Raw genomic sequence first — 22,707 nt, 5'->3', positions numbered from 1 at the left:
GAGTACCCATGTAAAAAGCTATATGCCTCCTTGGCTTGCCACTCTTTCAAGCACATGATCAGAATATGGCAAGGGGTAATGATCCCTTCTGGTGGCTGCATTTACCTTTTTGAGATCAATGCACACTCCGAGTTTCCCATTCTTCTTTGGTACGATGACTATCGGAGAAACCCATTCTGAGTGCTCAATAGGGTATATGAATCCACATTTTACAAGCTTTTCAATTTTCTCTTGTACAATCTTTGCATACTTAGGATTCATTGGGTAGGGAGGTTGCTAGACTGGTTTAGCAGTGGTAATCATTGGAATCGTGTGTTGCACCACCGAGGGTGGAACACCCTTCATATCATGATATGTCCAAGCAAATATGTCCTTGAATTCTTTAAGAAGCTTCTTAAGGGCAGCTTCTTCCATCTTGTTGAGGTCTTGAGCAATAAAAACTGGTTTAGACTCTTCACTCGAATCTGCTAAGTCTATCTCCTTAATTACCGCAGGGCCATCGTAGACACCGCTACTCCCATTGGTAGGCGTTCGTTGGGCTTTTGTGTAGACCACTTTACGTTCCCCTGTGGTGGTGAATGATTTGAAATGCTCGGGTGCGGGGTGTAAGTCTACTGGTTCTTGTTGTGCCCGATTTTTTCTTTTAATTCCGCCTCCTTTTGTTGCTAAGCTAACTCTTGGTTTTGCCGCCTTCTTGCAGTACGACTTAGTTTTGGCTTCTCTTCGATTTCTAATTGGGCGATGTCATGAGGTTGCGGAATACACCACATGACACTTTGGAGGTATTGTCCCCAATTATCCGCTAACTTCCGATGAGCGTTAATAGCTCCTACATAACTAAGCCATTCTGTAGTGGATCTCTCCTTGTTTATTGCAGTTCGTACATTAGCTCGATAGCGTTGTCGCTTATGTCTTGTTTTCTTCTTACCAAGTTTTTGATTTTTGTTTTTGTCAGATTCGAACTCACTTGGTCGATCTTCACTTGTGTCCCCCTCACTTTCGGATGAACTGTAGGAGGTCACTGTCCTAGGCCTTGCTTCCACATTTGGGTGAATATTTGATTTATCCCTCCCATCAGGCTCAGAGTCAGTTTGTTCTTGAGAGTCATACTCAGAGTTACATTGGTCAGACTCTTTGCTACTGTCAGTTGAGTTTGCCATGTTCTTGCCATCAGGAGTTAAGTGCATAACACCTATCATGTTTATTGGCACTAACGGTGGCATATCTTGCCCCTCAGCAGGTGTTACCCAACTTGTGCCTCTATTTCCCCATGTGTCTATGGTTGCCACTAGGTGTACCCAATCCATGTTATCTGACTTAGTCATACCCGGTAGGACATCCATATCTGGAGAATCTTTCCCATCATCAGTCTCTTTTTTGCATGTATAGCAATACCTTAATGGGGCGGAGTGAATAGTAGTATCCGATCGATTATCGATGATAACCTTGCTTCCTAGAGGATGCGCGCGACCATTCTCAAGATCAACTCGAATGACAGAGTCCTGGAATTGTAGGTAGACATGGTGTTTCGACCAGTCGTGCACCATTTGTGCTTCCCTCATGAAAGGACATCCTAAGATCATTTGATATGACATAGGATGCTTGGAGAAATCCATTACAATGAAGGTATGTCTTACCTTGTATCCCAAAACCTTGATCTTAAGGTCCCTTAACATTCCAATAGGTTTAGCAATAGTTCCGTTTGCCATCTTAACCACTATGTTTGTGACTTCAAGGTGAGGTCTTCCCATAGATTCCCAACAGTTTTTAGTCACAATGCTCACTCCAGCACCACCATCAAGGATTCCCTTTAGAGTTAATCCCTTGGTAGTAATGGGGAGGGTTGCATTAGATTTGTCACCTTCAAAGTACTGTCCCAACTTGTTGTAGGATCCCTGTTCCAACCGAGCAACAGATTCGGGATACTAGCAGCGGAAGTAGCACTTCTCGCGCGGGACAGGGGTCCCACATTCGGGGCCTCACCCACGGATATCCGGATAAGAGACTAATTCGTCGGTTGTTCCAAAACCGAACCCGGAAAAAACTTCCTTTACCGGAAAGCACGGGCGATTTCACCAGGATAACTTTTTACTCTAACGTAGTCAAGATCATTTCTGATCGAGCTGATCCAATTACATCTATAAGATACTTGGTCAGATCAAGGGAGAAACTTGCACTTGAATCATTGGGATCAACGCTTTTTTCCCATTCAAGAGGCACAGCCGTTGATTCCTATCCATAGAACAGTTACTGTCCGGGATTTATTTTTTCTATCGTAAAAACAAAAGTTTGAGTCTCGATTTACGGATCCATCAGTCCAGCCTAACCCCATCCACCAGTCCCATGGGTTAGCCAACCGCCCAACCACTGTAGTGATGGGATCCAATTAAGAATTTGGTTGGGTTTTGTCCCGGGTACCAAGGAAAAGAGTTCCAAGGCCCCCTAGCCGGATGTTCATCCAAAAATAAAACTAGTCACACCACTCACATACCCAATATGAAATTGCCTTTTCACAGATTCAACCAGTTTAAAACAATTCTTTAATAAAACCATAGTATCACTGATCACCATCTTCCAATTTATCCAGTTGATTCTTAATTTTCTCATCATTCCTTCATCAGAGTATCTATGGCATCATTGGCAACTAGGACGCTCACCACCTGTCCACTCAGGGGCTGTTTCCTAGTTCCTAGCCCATAATACTCGACAATATAATCACTTATCAAGATGGACTCTCGGTGAAGATCAGCAAGATCAACCAACAGATCCATATAAAGAGCCATGGACTCATCCATTGAAAACCAGCAAGGTCAATCAACCAGATCCATGCCCGATTTCAGAAAACAACTCCTACTCTTGTTCCAATATCTTCCTCGATGCACGCGTGGGTATCCTAGGCGACCCAGAGTCCGAGCACCGTATGGTCAGCACCCTCTAGGATCCTTTCGCAGGTGACCTAGCGCTTCACTCATAGGCCGCTTCCTTGGCCCCTCATCCACCGTACCGGAAGCTCACCATTTTAATCGCACCGAGGCTGGTCAAGACCTCGGCCGACCTTGCTACGCGAGACGTCCTTCATTGACTCTCCGTCAGCAGTTGCAACTTTATCATCACGACCTTAATCACAAGACGGTCAAAATGCTTCCCCAACATTCTTGACATAAAACAATCATTTACAAACAGCATTTACAAACAGTTTACAAATACAGTTTCTATATTAACTCTGATTTTTCCACATTATCCCTCATCAACCCACATTACTTATTCCACATTCCATTTATATGTGTACTCATCCAATCACATCATTTTCCATCTCTCACTTCAGATTCCTTCATATCACATATCATATATTAACATCCATACATATATTCCTTCACATCACATATCATATATTCACATCCATACATATATCCACATCTATATCCACATTCACATCTATACATCCACCTCTATATGCATACATTCCTATCTACATGCATACATCCACATCCACATTCACATTCACATCCATACATCTACATCTACATGCATACATCCACATCTCCATGCATACTTCCACATCCACATTCACATTCACATCCATACATCTACATCTACATGCATACATCCACCTCCACATTCACATCCACATCTATACATCTACATCTACATGCATACATCCACATCTCCATTCACATCCACATCTATACATCTACATCTACATGCATACATCCACATCTCCATTCACATCCGCATCTGTACATCTACATCTACATGCATACATCCACATCTCCGCTCACATCCACATCTATACATCTACATGTATACATCCACATCTCCATTCACATCCACATCTATACATCTACATGCATACATCCACATCTCCATTCACATCCACATCTATACATCTACATCTACATGCATACATCCACATCTCCATTCACATCCACATCTATACATCTACATCTACATGCATACATCTACATCTTCATTCACATCCACATCTATACATCTACATCTACATGCATACATCTACATCTCCATTCACATCCATATCTATACATCTATATCTACATGCATACCTCCACACCTCCATGATTATAATAAAATTCTTTTAATTAATCTAGGATGATAATTCCTAGAATATGGTAGGAAGTCCTCTTTTCATGCTTTGAATGAAATTATTTTGTGTAAATTTTTATAAAATTTTGCCATAGCTTCACTACTATAACTGATAAATCTCAATTATTTTAAAGATAAGACTTATCTTTAAGGGAATGATTAGAATGATCCCTAATTGGATCATTAACTCTTAATGGATTAAATCCAAATAGTCATAAACTAAAAGCATAGATAAAAAAAACTATTAATTTGTTCTCAAGCATAGATTAATCTTGGATTAAGAAAAAGCTTTATGAAAAGCTTCATTTGAATTGAGAATGGATCATGAGTATGCCCATTTCTTAAGTGAGTGAGAGAAAAACCATTAGAATTAAATATAAATAGAATTTTATGTAATTCTTTACTATCATTAATTAATTAACTTCAATAGCATTTTAAAAACCATACTAATTAAGCTTCTCAAGCTTGAGAGGGGTTGAGAAGAGAGAATCATTGAGAAATTATATAGAAAAGATCAAAATTCACTATACTTATCTTATAATTTACTTGATTCTTTGTTCACGGTAGAGGCCCCCAACCAATCAATTGGTTTAGTATGTTGATGGAGCCACCAATGGGGATTGAAGAAAGGGAGAAGTGTCAAAAACTAGTGAATTATTAAAGAATTCATAGTTCTTGGCTTAGGTGGAGTAGAGTAACAATGCATAAGACACTATATCTTTTTCAACAAGGGAAGGCTTCTATTTATAGGAAAAATTGAGCTCCTAACCAAACAAACTGATTCTAGAATTTTCCAAGTCAGTTTGGTTGAATTTGGACTAGATTTGGACCTGGTTTGGTTACTTTTTGATTCGATTTGGTTCCATTTTGATTTGGTTTGGTTCAAGAGATATGAGAGATAAAAATATCACATTATTTTTGAGTTTAAAACTCATTCAAGCATGTGAAATATGCACCTCCTTTAAAGAACTCCCCTTCCTTGCATATGTGTCAAAATTTTATTGCTCATAGTTTTTTACTAATAAACCTTGTACATTTTCAACTCTTCATCTTATGTGAGCATTTACTCATTTTTGGGTATCTTCTTTTACAATTTGGATTTATCTCCTCCCTACACATGGATTGATGCTATTGGCCCATAGGAACCTTAATTGGACCATAATCCAAAAATTTCTAAAATTCTAGACCCTTCGACTAAGGTTCTTTATACCGGTCAAGTATTAACAGTAGCAATCTGACAGCACAACCCACTAATCTCATAGTGATTTGCTGAATTCATTATCATCATTCTAGTTATGAATATCATCACAGGGACTCGTCCCATTCCCCCTCATTGTGGTTTCATTATATTTCAACTAATTTTTAAAAATCATCATTTTTCAATCAGAATTTTCAATCAGAATCCAAATCAATTCATCAACTCTCAAACAGAATTAAAAATCATATCAATCACATTCGAAATCATCATCTGGATAGTATTAACGCTTATAATTTCAAGTCTTAGATTTACTCGTATATACTGTTAGTAAAGAGCTACAGTATACTCTCGGTATATACGAGTAGTCACGGCCCTTGGAATTATAAGGTGAATACTATCATGTCTAGGCCTCAAGCAAGTCAGGGATTCTATATAATTGCGGCACTTCCATCTGAAGACCCAATTACCAAATTACGAATTTCAGTTTGAATATCAAATTGTATGAATTATCTCACACAATTATAACCTTTTTGTGTTTCTTGATAAGTTTTTGATATATTTGTCTTCTCAATTGATCTTTATTAACCAAAGGCTCTGATACCAACTGTAGGATCCCTGTTCCCACCGAGCAACAGATTCGGGATACTAGTAGCGGAAGTAGCACTTCTCGCGCGCGGGACAGGGGTCCCACATTCGGGGCCTCACCCACGGATATCCGGATAAGAGACTAATCCGTCGGTTGTTCCAAAATCGAACCCGGAAAAACTTTCTTTACCGGAAAGCACGGGCGATTCCACCAGGATAACTTTTTACTCTAACGTAGTCAAGATCATTTCTGATCGAGCTGATCCAATTACATCTATAAGATACTTGGTCAGATCAAGGGAGAAACTTGCACTTGGATCATTGGGATCAACGCTTTTTTCCCCATTCAAGAGGCACAACCGTTGATTCCTATCCATAGAACAGTTACTGTCCGGGATTTATTTCTTCTATCATAAAAACAAAAGTTTGAGTCTCTATTTACGGATCCATCAGTCCAGCCTAACCCCATCCAATCCCATGGGTTAGCCAACCGCCCAACCACTGTAGTGATGGGATCCAATTAAGAATTTGGTTAGGATTTGTCCCGGTACCAAGGAAAAGAGTTCCAAGGCCCCCTAGCCGGATGTTCATGCAAAAATAAAACTAGTCACACCACTCACACACCCAATATGAAATTGCCTTTTCACAGATTCAACCACTTTAAAACAATCCTTTAATAAAACCATAGTATCATTGATCACAATCTTCCAACTTATCCGGTTGATTCTTAATTTTCCCATCATTCCTTCATCAGAGTATCTATGGCATCATTGGCAACTAGGGCGCTCACCACCTGTCCACACAGGGGCCGTTTCCTAATTCCTAGCCCATAATACTCGGCAATATAATCACTTATCAAGATGGTCTCTCGTTGAAGATCAACAAGATCAACCAACAGATCCATATAAAGAGCCATGGACTCATCCATTGAAGACCAGCAAGGTCAATCAACCAGATCCATGCCCGATTTCAGAAAACAACTCCTACTCTTGTTCCAATATCTTCCTCGACGCACGCGTGGGTATCCTAGGCGACCCAGAGCCCGAGCACCGTATGGTCAGCACCCTCTAGGATCCTTCGCAGGTGACCTAGCGCTTCACTCATAGGCCGCTTCCTTGGCCCCTCATCCACCGTACCGGAAGCTCACCATTTTAATCGCACCGAGGCTGGTCAAGACCTCGGCCGACTTTGCTACGCGAGATGTCTTTCATTGACTCTCCGTCAGCAGTTGCAACTTTATCAGTCAGGTCTCCATGACCTTAATCATAAGATGGTCAAAATGCTCCCCCAGCATTCTTGACATAAAACAGTCATTTACAAACAGCATTTACAAACAGTTTACAATACAGTTTCTATTTTAACTTTCATTTTTCCACATTACCCCTCATCAATCTACATTACTTATTCCATATTCCATTTATATGTATACTCATCCCGTCACATCATTTTCCATCTCATCCCTTCAGATTCCTTCACATCACATATCATATATTCACATCCATACATATATCCACATCCACATCCACATTCACATCCATACATCCACATCGACATCCATACATCTATTTTCACATCCACATCTACATGCACATTCATGCATCCACATCCATACATCCGCATCTACATGCACATTCACATCCATACATCCACATCTATATGCGTACATTCACATCTACATGCATACATCCACATCTCTATGCATACATCCACATCCACATTCACATTCACCTCCATACATCTACATCTACATGCATACATCCACCTCCACATTCACATCCACATCTATACATCTACATCTACATGCATACATCCACCTCCACATCCACATCCACATCTACATGCATACATCCACCTCCACTTCCACATCTACATCTATACATCTACATCTACATGCATACATCCACATCTCCATTCACATCTACATCTATACATCTACATCTACATGCATCCATCCACCTCCACATCCACATCTACATCTATACATCTACATCTACAAGCATACATCCACATCTCCATTCACATCTACATCTACATGCATCCATCCACATCTCCATTTACATCCTCATCTATACATCTACTTCTACATGCATACATCCACATCTCCATGCATACATCCACCTCCACATTCACACTCACATCCATACATCTACATGTACATGCAAACATCCACATCTCCATGCATAATAAAATTCTTTTAATTAATCTAGGATGATAGTTCCTAGAATATGGTAGGAAGTCCTCTTTTTATGCTTTGAATGAAATTATTTTATGTGTAATTTCTATAAAAATTTTGCCATAGCTCCGCTACTATGACTGATAAATCTCAATTTTTTCTAAGGGATAAGGCTTATTATTAAGAAAATAATTAGAATGGTCTTTAATTGGATCATCAATCCATAATGGATTGAATCATCGATATACATAAACTAAAAGCATAGAAAAAAAGCCATTAATTTGGCCTCAAGCATAGCTTTATCTTGGATTAAGGAAAAGCCTTATGAAAAGCTTCATTTGGATTAAAAAGGGTCATGAGTATGACCATTTCTTAAGTGAGAGAGAGAAAAACCATTAGAATTAAATATAAATAGAATTTTATGTAATTCTTTACTATCTATAATTAATTAACTTCAATAGCATTTCAAAAACCATATCAATTAAGCTTCTCAAGCTTGAGAGGGGTTGCATTGAGAAGAGAGAATCATTGAGAAATTATAGAAAAGATCAAAATTCACTATACTTACCTTATAATTTGCTTGATTCTTTCTTCACGGTAGAGGCCCCCAACCAATCAATTGGTTTAGTATGTTGATGAAGCCACCAATGGGGATTTAAGAAAGAGAGAAGTGTCGAAAACTAGTGAATTATTAAAGAATTCATAGTTCTTGGCTTAGGTGGAGTAGAGTAACAATGCATAAGACACTATATCTTTTTCAACAAGGGAAGGCTTCTATTTATAGGAATAATTAAGCTCCTAACCAAACAAACTGATTCTAGAATTTTCCAAGTCAGTTTGGTTGAATTTGGACTAGATTTGGACCTACTTTGGTTACTTTTTGATTCGATTTGGTTCCATTTTGATTTGGTTTGGTTCAAGAGATATGAGAGATAAAAATATCACATTATTTTTGAGTTTAAAACTCATTCAAGCATGTGAAATATGCACCTCCTTTAAAGAACTCCCCTTCCTTACATATGTGTCAAAATTTTATTGCTCATAGTTTTTTTTACTAATAAACCTTGTACATTTTCAACTCTTCATCTTATGTGAAATATGCACCTTCTTTAAAGAACTCCCCTTCCTTACATATGTGTCAAAATTTTATTGCTCATACTTTTTTACTAATAAACCTTATACATTTTCAACTCTTCATCTTATGTGAAATATGCACCTTCTTTAAAGAACTCTCCTTCCTTACATATGTGTCAAAATTTTATTGCTCATAGTTTTTTACTAATAAACCTTGTACATTTTCAACTCTTCATCTTATGTGAGCATTTACTCATTTTTGGGTATCTTCTTTTACAATTTGGATTTATCTCCTCCCTACACATGGATTGATGCTATTGGCCCATAGGAACCTTAATTGGACCATAATCCAAAAATTTCTGAAAATCTAGACCCTTAGACTAAGGTTCTTTATACCTATTTCCAATTAATTCCAATTGCACATTGGAAAATTCTTTTTGAATTTCTGTTTCAGGGGAACTTATTTTATTAAGATGAGTTATTTTTCTATCCAAAAATATTCATAATCTGAATATTCTCTCTCTAGAATAATTTTCTCTCTCTAGGATAAAACGGTTAGAAACGAGGTCTTTATATTTCTGATTACAGGGGAAGATACTAGACATCGAAAAGGGGTTGGGGGAGGAATCCTACATTATTCAAGAGGCATAGCCGTTGATCCCTATCCACATTCACATTACTCTGATGCCAACTGTGAGATCCCTGTTCCCACCGAGCAACAGATTCGGGATACTAGCAGCGGAAGTAGCGCTTCTCGCGCAGGACAGGGGTCCCACCTTCGGGGCCTCACCCACGGATACCCAGATAAGAGACTAATCTGTCGGTTGTTCCAAAATCGAACCCGAAAAAACTTTCTTTACCGGAAAGCACGGGCGATTCCACCAGGATAACTTTTTACTCTAACGTAGTCAAGATCATTTCTGATCGAGCTGATCCAATTACATCTATAAGATACTTGGTCAGATCAAGGAAGAAACTTGCACTTGGATCATTGGGATCAATGCTTTTTTCGCCATTCAAGAGGCACAGCCGTTGATTCCTATCCATAGAACAGTTACTGTCCGGGATTTATTTTATCTATGGTAAAAACAAAAGTTTGAGTCTCGATTTACGGATCCATCAGTCCAGCCTAACCCCATCCGATCCCATGGGTTAGCCAACCGTCCAACCACTGTAGTGATGGGATCCAATTAAAAATTTGATTAGGTTTTGTCCCGGGTACCAAGGAAAAGAGTTCCAAGGCCCCCTAGCCGGATGTTCATGCAAAAATAAAACTAGTCACACCACTCACACACCCAATATGAAATTACCTTTTCACAGATTCAACCAGTTTAAAACAATCCTTTAATAAAACCATAGTATCACTAATCACCACCTTCCAATTTATCCAGTTGATTCTTAATTTTTCCATCATTCCTTCATCAGAGTATTTATGGCATCATTGGCAACTAGGACGCTCACCACCTGTCCACTCAAGGGCCGTTTCCTAGCTCCTAGCCCATAATACTCGGCAATATAATCACTTATCAAGATGGACTCTCGTTAAAGATCAGCAAGATCAACCAACAGATCCATATAAAGAGCCATGGACTCATCCATTGAAGACCAGCAAGGTCAATCAACCAGATCCATGCCCGATTTCAGAAAACAACTCCTACTCTTGTTCCAATATCTTCCTCGACGCACGCGTGGGTATCCTAGGCGACCCAGAGCCCGAGCACCATATGGTTAGCACCCTCTAGGATCCTTCACAGGTGACCTAGCGCTTCACTCATAGGCCGCTTCCTTGGCCCCTCATCCACCGTACCGGAAGCTCACCATTTTAATCGCACCGAGGCTGGTCAAGACCTCGGCCGACCTTGCTACACGAGACGTCTTTCATTGACTCTTCGTCAGCAGTTGCAACTTTATCATCACGACCTTAATCACAAGACGGTCAAAATGCTTCCCCAGCATTCTTGACATAAAACAGTCATTTACAAACACCATTTACAAACAGTTTACAAATATAGTTTCTATATTAACTCTATTTTTTTCCACATTATTCTCATCAACCCACATTCCATTTATATGTGTACTCCTCCCATCACATCATTTTCCATCTCATCACTTCAGATTCCTTCACATCACATATCATATATTCACATCCATACATATATCCACATTCACATCCATACATGCACCTCTATATGCATTCATTCATATCTACATGAATACATCCATAACTCCATGCATACATCCACATCCACATTCACATTCACATCCATACATCTACATCTACATGCATACATCCACCTCCACATTCACATCTACATCTATACATCTACATCTACATGCATATATCCACATCCACATCCACATTCACATTTACATCCATACATCTACATCTACATGCATACATCCACATCTCCATTCACATCCACATCTATACATCTATATCTACATGCATACATCCACATATCCATTCATAACCCCATCTATACATCTCCATTCATAACCCCATCTATACATCTACATCTACATGCATACATCCACATCTCCATTCACATCTCCATCTATACATCTACATCTACATGCATACATCCACATCTCCATTCACATCCATATCTATACATCTACATCTACATGCATACATCCACATCTCCATTCACATCCCCATCTATACATCTACATCTATATGCATACATCCACATCTCCATTCACATCCATATCTATACATCTACATCTACATGCATACATCCACATCTCCATTCACATCCATATCTATACATCTACATCTACATGTATACATCCACATCTCCATTCACATCCCCATCTATACATCTACATCTATATGCATACATCCACATCTCCATTCACATCCATATCTATACATCTACATCTACATGCATACATCCACATCTCCATTCACATCCACATCTATACATCTACATCTACATGCATCTATCCATATCTCTATTTACATCCTCATCTATACATCTACTTCTACATGCATACATCCACATCTCCATGCATACATCCACCTCCACATTCACACTCACATCCATACATCTACATCTACATGCAAACATCCACATCTCTATGCATAATAAAATTCTTTTAATTAATCTAGGATGATAGTTTCTAGAATATGGTAGGAAGTCCTCTTTTTATGCTTTGAATGAAATTTTTTTTATGCGTAATTTCTATAAAAATTTTGCCATAGCTCCGCTACTATGACTGATAAATCTCAATTTTTTCTAAGGGATAAAGCTTATCGTTAAGGAAATAATTAGAATGGTCTTTAATTGGATTATCAATCCATAATGGATTGAATCATCAATATACATAAACTAAAAGCATAGAAAAAAGCCATTAATTTGGCCTCAAGCATAGCTTAATCTTGGATTAAGGGAAAGCCTTATGAAAAGCTTCATCTGGATTGAAAAGGGTCATGAGTATGACCATTTCTTAAGTGAGAGAGAGAAAAACCATTAGAATTAAATATAAATAGAATTTTATGTAATTATTTACTATCATTAATTAATTAACTTCAATAGCATTTCAAAAACCATACCAATTAAGCTTCTCAAGCTTGAGAGGGGTTGAGAAGAGAGAATCATTGAGAAATTATAGAAAAGATCAAAATTCACTATACTTACCTTATAATTTGCTTGATTCTTTGATCACGGTAGAGGCCCCCAACCAATCAATTGGTTTAGTATGTTGATGGAGCCACCAATGGGGATTTAAGAAAGAGAGAAGTGTCAAAAACTAGTGAATTATTAAAGAATTCATAGTTCTTGGCTTCGGTGGAGTAGAGTAACAATGCATAAGACACTATATTTTTTTCAACAAGGGAAGGCTTCTATTTATAGGAAAAATTGAGCTCCTAACCAAACAAACTGATTCTAGAATTTTCCAAGTCAGTTTGGTTGAATTTGGACTAGATTTGGATCTAGTTTGGTTACTTTTTGATTCGATTTGGTACCATTTTGATTTGGTTTGGTTCAAGACAGATGAAAGATAAAAATATCACATTATTTTTGAGTTTAAAACTCATTCAAGCATGTGAAATATGCACCTCCTTTAAAGAACTCCCCTTCCTTACATATGTGTCAAAATTTTATTGCTCATAGTTTTTTTACTAATAAACCTTGTACATTTTTAACTCTTCATCTTATGTGAAATATGCACCTTCTTTAAAGAACTCCCCTTCCTTACATATGTGTCAAAATTTTATTGCTCATAGTTTTTTACTAATAAACCTTGTACATTTTCAACTCTTCATCTTATGTGAAATATGCACCTTCTTTAAAGAACTCCCCTTCCTTACATATGTGTCAAAATTTTATTGCTCATAGTTGGTATCAGAGCATTTGGTTAATAAAGATCAACTGAGAAGACAAATATGTCAAAAATTTATCAAGAAACACAAAAAGGTTATAATTGTGTGAGATAATTCATACAATTTGATATTCAAACTGAAATTCGTAATTTGGTCTTCAAATGGAAGTACCGCAATTCTATAGAATCCCTGACTTGCTTGAGGCCTAGACATGATGGTATTTACCTTATAATTCCAAGGGCTGGATGATTTCGAATGTGATTGATATGATTTTTAATTCTGTTTGAGAATTGATGAATTGATTTGGATTCTGATTGAAAATTCTGATTAAAAAATGATGATTTTTAAAAATTAGTTGAAATATAATGAAACCATAATGAGGGGGAATGGGACGAGTCCCTGTGATGATATTCATAACTAGAATGATGATAATGAATTCAGCAAATCACTATGAGATTAGTGGGTTGTGCTGTCAGATTGCTACTGTTAATACTTGACCGGTAGATCAAGTTAAGGGATGTCAAATTAAGAACTTGCTTGACTGAAATTTCCGTGGAGGAATGTTTCGAAGGAAACTTTTCGGTCTAATGGACCATTATCATGTTAAAGATATGAATGATATGATCTGAATGAATTGTTTTTTAATGATGAGTCCTATATAAGAGATAATTATCCCAGTGTTCTGTTGGGTTGACCAGAATATAAGGAACCCCAGAATAAAATTGGATCTTAAGAAAAAGAGCTGTCCTCTACCTTGCGAGATGAGGACATCTCGCACTTTTTAAGTGGGGTAGAATGTAAGATTCCTCCCCAGCCTTCGAGGTATACAGGAGTAAGAATCTCCCTTTCTCATCTTAAAATTATTCCCTCTCTAAAATAAAAGAAAGTTTCTGTTTAAAAAAGGAAGACCCTTTCCCTAGAATACTTCTCAGGAGTCCCACATGTTTTAAGGATTTAGAACAATGAGTTCAGAGGTGAGAATCGGTGTTTTGGATACTAAGGTTTTGGGTTTTCATTCGAGTACGACCCAAAAGAAGTTCTTTATCTCTTGGGGAGTATAAGAAGTTATCCCCCAGATATTGTGACCCTTATATCTGAATTCAATGAAAGTAGGTGACTTAGCCTACAAACTTCTTTTATCTCCTCATCTCAAAATTCTTAATGTCCTTCTATAGAAAAATGCGTCAAAACCAAATCATGGAAAGACGGTAAAACTTCAGTGGCAAGTTACCGTTGGCTTCTAGGTTACGCTAGATCCTTCCTTTATATAAGTCGTAACTTTTACTTATCGCTCACAGTAATCTTACGTCCATCGATCTCCCTTCTTCTTAATCTCCTTCATGGCTTGACAACAGGAATTAGTTTTATCCATGATGATTTCTCACCTTCAAGACGCAAGAGAGTCTGTGAAGAAAGACTTTATAGAACAGTATGAGCGCTCACTTTTCTCTCACTTGGGAACTTTTGTAGCGCAGACCAAATGGCAGACCTATCAAGACATAACTAGGGTAACACCCTGGGGTCAGCAGCACTTTCGTAACAATGTCCGCTTGGCCATGGTTATTGAAGCCTTAGGTTTGGGTCCCCGATACTACTGCATCATGAGGTCAAGACATCTTGGGTTTTCTGAGCGGGCCTTCTTACTGGCGTGTTTTCTTCCTCATGAGAAGATATGCCTTTACCCCATTTTTGGCTTGCCTCTCAGAGGTCCTTTTATTAGATCACCTCATACCACTGAGATAGGTGCGGCAATAACCAATAGAATTATTCCCATAGATGAGTTACCTTATACGTGCGCAGCTTGTGAGTGCTGCTTTTGTGACCATATGATGGACAGGCTTATGGAAGTGTAAAGAGTTCTTCTATCTTTACTGTATATGTTCCGAGAATGAATAAAGTTTAAATCTTGTTCTTGTCTTGAATCTTACTCTCTTTGAGACTTTTCTTGGTGGTTAATCTTTATTCGTGCATCTTGCGAAATTATCCCAAGTTGCGAGATGAGGGGTAGAATGTAAGATTCCTCCCCCAACCCCCCTTTTTGATGTCTAGCATATTCCCCTGTAATCAATTCCTCTTCAAAAATATAAAGACCTTGTTTCTAAATTTTTAGCCTAGAGAGAGAAAATTATTCTAGAGAGAGAATATTCAAATTTTGAATATTTTTGGATAGAAAAATATCTCACCTTATTAAAATGAATCCCCCCTGAAACAGAAATTCAGAAAGAATTTTTCAATGTGCAATTGGAATTAATTGGAAATAGGTATAAAGAACCTTAGTCTAAGGGTCTAGATTTTCAAAAAAAATTGGATTATGGTCCCATTAAGGTTCCTATGGGCCAATAGCATCAATCCATGTGTAGGGAGGAGATAAATCCAATTGGTAAAAGAAGATACCCAAAAATGAGTAAATGCTCACATAAGATGAAGAGTTGAAAATGTACAAGGTTTATTAGTAAAAAACTATGAGCAATAAAATTTTGACACATATGTAAGGAAGGGGAGTTCTTTAAAGAAGGTGCATATTTCACATAAGATGAAGAGTTGAAAATGTACAAGGTTTATTAGTAAAAAACTATGAGCAATAAAATTTTGACACATATGTAAGGAAGGGGAGTTCTTTAAAGAAGGTGCATATTTCACATAAGATGAAGAGTTGAAAATGTACAAGGTTTATTAGTAAAAAACTATGAGCAATAAAATTTTGACACATATGTAAGGAAGGGGAGTTCTTTAAAGAAGGTGCATATTTTACACAAGATGAAGAGTTGAAAATGTACAAGGTTTATTAGTAAAAAAACTATGAGCAATAAAATTTCGACACATATGTAAGGAAGGGGAGTTCTTTAAAGGAGGTACATATTTCACATGCTTGAATGAGTTTTAAACTAAAAAATAATGTGATATTTTTATCTCTCATCTCTCTTGAACCAAACCAAATCAAAATGGAACCAAATCGAATCAAAAAGTAATCAAACTAGGTCCAAATCTAGTCCAAATTCAACCAAACTGACTTGGAAAATTCTAGAATCAGTTTGTTTGGTTAGGAGCTCAATTTTTCCTATAAATAGAAGCCTTCCCTTGTTGAAAAAAAGATAGTGTCTTATGCATTGTTACTCTACTCTACCTAAGCCAAGAATTGTGAATTCTTTAATAATTCACTAGTTTTTTGACACTTCTCTCTTTCTTCAATCTCCATTGGTGGCTCCATCAACATACTAAACCAATTGATTGGTTGGGGGCCTCTACCGTGAATAAAGAATCAAGCAAATTATAAGGTAAGTATAGTGAATTTTGATCTTTTCTATAATTTCTCAATGATTATCTCTTCTCAACCCCTCTCAAGCTTGAGAAGCTTAATTAGTATAGTTTTTGAAATGCTATTGAAGTTAATTAATTAATGATAGTAAAGAATTACATAAATTTTCATTTATGTTTAATTCTAATGGTTTTTTCTCTCTCTTACTTAAGAAATGGTCATACTCATGACCCATTCTCAATCCAAATGAAGCTTTTCATAAAGCTTTTTCTTAATCCAAGATTAGTCTATGCTTGATAATAAATTAATAGTTTTTTTTATCTATGCTTTTAGTTTATGATTATTTTTATTTAATCCATTAAGAGTTAATGATCCAATTAGGGATCATTCTAATCATTCCCTTAAAGATAAGCCTTATTATTTTAAAGATAAGCCTTATCATTCCCATACATGAGTTTCCCTATACTTGTGCAGCTTGTGAGTACTGCTTTTGTGACCATATGATAGACGGGCTTATGGAAGTGTAAAGAGTTTATGTAAGATTCCTCCCCAGCCTTCAAGGTATACAGGAGTAAAAATCTCTCTTTCTGATCTTATAATTATTCCCTCTCTAAAATAAAAGAAAGTTTCTGTTTAAAAAAGGAAGACCCTTTCCCTAGAATACTTCTTAGGAGTCCCACCTATTTTAAGGATTTAGAACAATGAGTTCAGAAGTGAGAATCAGTGTTTTGGATACCAAGATTTTGGTTTTCATTCGAGTACGGCCCAAAAGAAGTTCTTTATCTCTTGGGGAGTATAAGAAGTTATCCCCCAGATATTGTGACCCTTATATCTGAATTTAATGAAAGTAGGTGACTTAGCCTACAAGCTTCTTTTATCTCCTCATCTCAAAATTCTTAATGCCTTCTATAGAAAAATGTGCCAAACCCAAATCATGGAAAGACGGTAAAACTTTAGTGGCAAGTTACCGTTGGCTTCTAAGTTACACTAGCTCCTTCCTTTATATAAGTCGTAACTTTTACTTATCGCTCACAGTAATCTTACTCCCATCGATTTTCCTACTTCTTAATCTCCTTCATGGCTTGGCAACAGGAATTAGTTTTATCCATGATGGTTTCTCACCTTCAAGACACAAGAGAGTCTGTGAAGAAAGACTTTATAGAATAGTATGAGCGCTCACTTTTTCCTCACCTAGGAACTTCTATAGCTCAGACCAAATGGCGGACCTATCAAAACATAACTAGGGTAACACCCTGGGGTCAGCAGCACTTTCGTAACAATGTCGGCTTGGCCATGGTTATTGAAGCTTTGGGTTTGGGTCCCCGATACTACTGCATCATGAGGTCAAGGCATCTTGGGTTTTCTGAGCGGGTCTTCTTACTGGCGTGTTTTCTTCCTCATGAGAAGATATGCCTTTACCCCGTTCTTGGCTTGCCTCTCAGAGGTCCTTTTGTTAGATCACCTCATACCACTGAGATAGGTGCGGCAATAACCAGCAAAATCATTCCCATAGATGAGTTACCCTATACTTGTGCAGCTTGTGAGTGCTGCTTTTGTGACCATATGATGGACGGGCTTATGGAAGTGTAAAGAGTTCTTCTATCTTTACTGTATAAGTTCCGAGAATGAATAAAGTTTAAATCTTGTTCTTATCTTGCTTTCTTTAAGACTTTTCTTGGTGGTTAATCTTGATTAAAATTTTTCTCTAAGTCTCATATTCGTGCATCTTGCGAAATTATCCCAGTTTGCGAGATGAGGACATCTCGCATTTTTTAAGTAGGGTAGAATGTAAGATTCCTCCCCCAACCCCTTTTCGATGTCTAGTATCTTCCCCTGTAATCAATCCCTCTTGAGAAGTATAAAGACCTTGTTTCTAACCGTTTTAGCCTAGAGAGAGAAAATTATTTTAGAGAGAGAATATTCAGATTATGAATATTTTTGGATAGAAAAATAACTCATCTTATTAAAATAAGTTCCCTTGAAACAGAAATTCAAAAATAATTTTTCAATGTGCAATTGGAATTAATTGAAAATAGGTATAAAGAACCTTAGTCTAAGGGTCTAGATTTTCAGAAATTTTTGGATTATGGTCCAATTAAGGTTCCTATGGGCCAATAGCATCAATCCATGTGTAGGGAGGAGATAAATCCAAATTGTAAAAGAAGATACCCAAAAATGAGTAAATGCTCACATAAGATGAAGAGTTGAAAATGTACAAGGTTTAGTAAAAAACTATGAGCAATAAAATTTTGACACATATGTAAGGAAGGGGAGTTCTTTAAAGAAGGTGCATATTTCACATAAGATGAAGTGTTGAAAATGTACAAGGTTTATTAGTAAAAAAAACTATGAGCAATAAAATTTTGACACATATGTAAGGAAGGGGAGTTCCTTAAAGGAGGTGCATATTTCACATGCTTGAATGAGTTTTAAACTCAAAAATAATGTGATATTTTTTTCTCTCATATCTCTTGAACCAAACCAAATCAAATCTCTTGAACCAAACCAAATCAAAATGGAACCAAATCGAATCAAAAAGTAACCAAACTAGGTCCAAATCTAGTCCAAATTCAACCAAACTGACTTGGAAAATTCTAGAATCAGTTTGTTTGGTTAGGAGCTCAATTTTTTCTATAAATAGAAGCCTTCCCTTGTTGAAAAAGATATAGTGTCTTATGCATTGTTACTCTACTCCACCTAAGCCAAGAACTATGAATTCTTTAATAATTCACTAGTTTTTGACCCTTCTCTCTTTCTTAAATCCCCATTGGTGGCTCCATCAACATACTAAACCAGTTGATTGGTTGGGGGCCTCTACCGTGAATAAAGAATCAAGCAATTTATAAGATAAGTATAGTGAATTTTGATCTTTTCTATAATTTCTTAATGATTCTCTCTTCTCAACCCCTCTCAAGCTTGAGAAGCTTAATTGATATGGTTTTTGAAATGCTATTGAAGTTAATTAATTAATGATAGTAAAGAATTACATAAAATTCTATTTATATTTAATTCTAATGGTTTTTCTCTCTCTCACTTAAGAAACGGTCATACTCATGACCCTTTTCAATCCAAATGAAGATTTTCATAAGGCTTTTCCTTAATCCAAGATTAAGCTATGCTTGAGGCCAAATTAATGGCTTTTTTTCTATGCTTTTAGTTTATGTATATCGATGATTCAATCCATTATGGATTGATGATCCAATTAGAGACCATTCTAATTATTTTCCTAATGATAAGCCTTATCCCTTAAAAAAATTTGAGATTTATCAGTCATAGTAACAGAGCTATGGCAAAATTTTTATAGAAATTACACACAAAATAATTTCATTCAAAGCATAAAAAGAGGACTTCCTACCATATTCTAGGAACTATCATCCTAGATTAATTAAAAGAATTTTATTATGCATGGAGATGTGGATGTTTGCATGTAGATATAGATGTATGGATGTGAGTGTGAATGTGGAGGTGGATGTATGCATGGAGATGTGGATGTATGCATGTAGAAGTAGATGTATAGATGAGGATGTAAATGGAGATGTGGATGGATGCATGTAGATGTAGATGTATAGATGTAGATGTGAATGGAGATGTGGATGTATGCATGTAGATGTAGATGTATAGATGTAGATGTGGATGTGGAGGTGGATGGATGCATGTAGATGTAGATGTATAGATGTAGATGTGAATGGAGATGTGGATGTATGCATGTAGATGTAGATGTATAGATGTAGATGTGGATGTGGAGGTGGATGTATGCATGTAGATGTAGATGTGGATGTGGATGTGGAGGTGGATGTATGCATGTAGATGTAGATGTATAGATGTGGATGTGAATGTGGAGGTGGATGTATGCATGTAGATGTAGATGTGTGGAGGTGAATGTGAATGTGGATGTGGATGTATGCATAGAGATGTGGATGTATGCATGTAGATGTGGATGTACGCATATAGATGTGGATGTATAGATGTGAATGTGCATGTAGATGCGGATGTATGGATGTGGATGCATGAATGTGCATGTAGATGTGGATGTGAAAATAGATGTATGGATGTAGATGTGGATGTATGGATGTGAATGTGGCCCTGTGGATGTCGATATATGTATGGATGTGAATATATGATATGTGATGTGAAGGAATCTGAAGGGATGAGATGGAAAATGATGTGATGGGATGAGTATACATATAAATGGAATATGGAATAAGTAATGTAGATTGATGAGGGATAATGTGGAAAAATGAAAGTTAAAATAGAAACTGTCTTGTAAACTGTTTGTAAATGCATGAAATGACTGTTTTATGTCAAGAATGCTGGGGGAGCATTTTGACCATCTTGTGATTAAGGTCGTGGAGACCTAACTGATAATATTGCAACTGCTGACGGAGAGTTAATGAAGGACGTCTCGCGTAACAAGGTCGGCCGAGGTCTTGACCAGCCTCGGTGCGATTAAAATGGTGAGCTTCCGGTACGGTGGATGAGGGGCCAAGGAAGCGGCCTATGAGTGAAGCGCTAGGTCACCTGCGAAGGATCCTAGAGGGTGCTGACCATACGGTGCTCGGGTTCTGGGTCACCTAGGATACCCACGCGTGCGTCGAGGAAGATATTGGAACAAGAGTAGGAGTTGTTTTCTGAAATCGGGCATGGATCTGGTTGATTGACCTTGCTGGTCTTGAATGGATGAGTCCATGGCTCTTTATATGGATCTATTGGTTGATCTTGCTGATCTTCAACGAGAGTCCATCTTGATAAGTGATTATATTGTCGAGTATTATGGGCTAGGAATTAGGAAACGGCCCCTGTGTGGACACGTGGTGAGCGTCCTAGTTGCCAATGATGCCATAGATACTCTGATGAAGGAATGATGGAAAAATTAAGAATCAACCGGATAAACTGGAAGATTGTGATCAATGATACTATGGTTTTATTAAAGGATTGTTTTAAAGTGGTTGAATCTGTGAAAAGGCAATTTCATATTGGGTGTGTGAGTGGTGTGACTAGTTTTATTTTTGCATGAACATCCGGCTAGGGGGCCTTGGAACTCTTTTCCTTGGTACCCGGGACAAAACCTAACCAAATTCTTAATTGGATCCCATCACTACAGTGGTTGGGCGGTTGGCTAACCCATGGGATTGGATGGGGTTAGGCTGGACTGATGGATTCGTAAATCGAGACTCAAACTTTTGTTTTTACGATAAAAAAAATAAATCCCGGACAGTAACTGTTCTATGGATAGGAATCAACGGCTCTGCCTCTTGAATGGGAAAAAAAGCGTTGATCCCAATGATCCAAGTGCAAGTTTCTCCCTTGATCTAACCAAGTATCTTATAGATGTGATTGGATCAGCTCGATCAGAAATGATCTTGACTACGTTAGAGTAAAAAGTTATCCTGGTGGAATCGCCCGTGCTTTCCGGTAAAGAAAGTTTTTTCCGGGTTCGATTTTGGAACAACCGACGGATTAGTCTCTTCTCCGGATATCCGTGGGTGAGGCCCCGAATGTGGGACCCCTGTCCCGCACGAGAAGTGCTACTTCCGTTGCTAGTATCCCGAATCTGTTGCTCGGTGGGAACAGGGATCCTACAGTGGGTATCCAAAAATGAGTAAATGCTCACATAAGATGAAGAGTTGAAAATGTACAAGGTTTATTAGTAAAAAAACTATGAGCAATATTACAAATATGAGATATTTTGGGTATCCAAAAATGAGTAAGCTCACATAAGATGAAGAGTTGAAAATGTACAAGGTTTATTAGTAAAAAACTATGAACAATAAAATTTTGACACATAAGTAAGGAAGGAGAGTTCTTTAAAGAAGGTGCATATTTCACATAAGATGAAGAGTTGAAAATGTACAAGGTTTATTAGTAAAAAACTATGAACAATAAAATTTTGGCACATATGTAAGAAAGGAGAGTTCTTTAAAGAAGGTGCATATTTCACATAAGACGAAGAGTTGAAAATGTACAAGGTTTATTAGTTAAAAAAAAACTATGAG

This window comes from Cibotium barometz, chromosome 16 (assembly GCF_041138505.1).
Source record: "Cibotium barometz isolate CiBa-2024 chromosome 16, ASM4113850v1, whole genome shotgun sequence".
Lineage (NCBI taxonomy): Eukaryota > Viridiplantae > Streptophyta > Polypodiopsida > Cyatheales > Cibotiaceae > Cibotium > Cibotium barometz.
The sequence above is the reverse complement of the archived record's forward strand: the minus strand, read 5'-3'. Positions refer to the sequence as shown.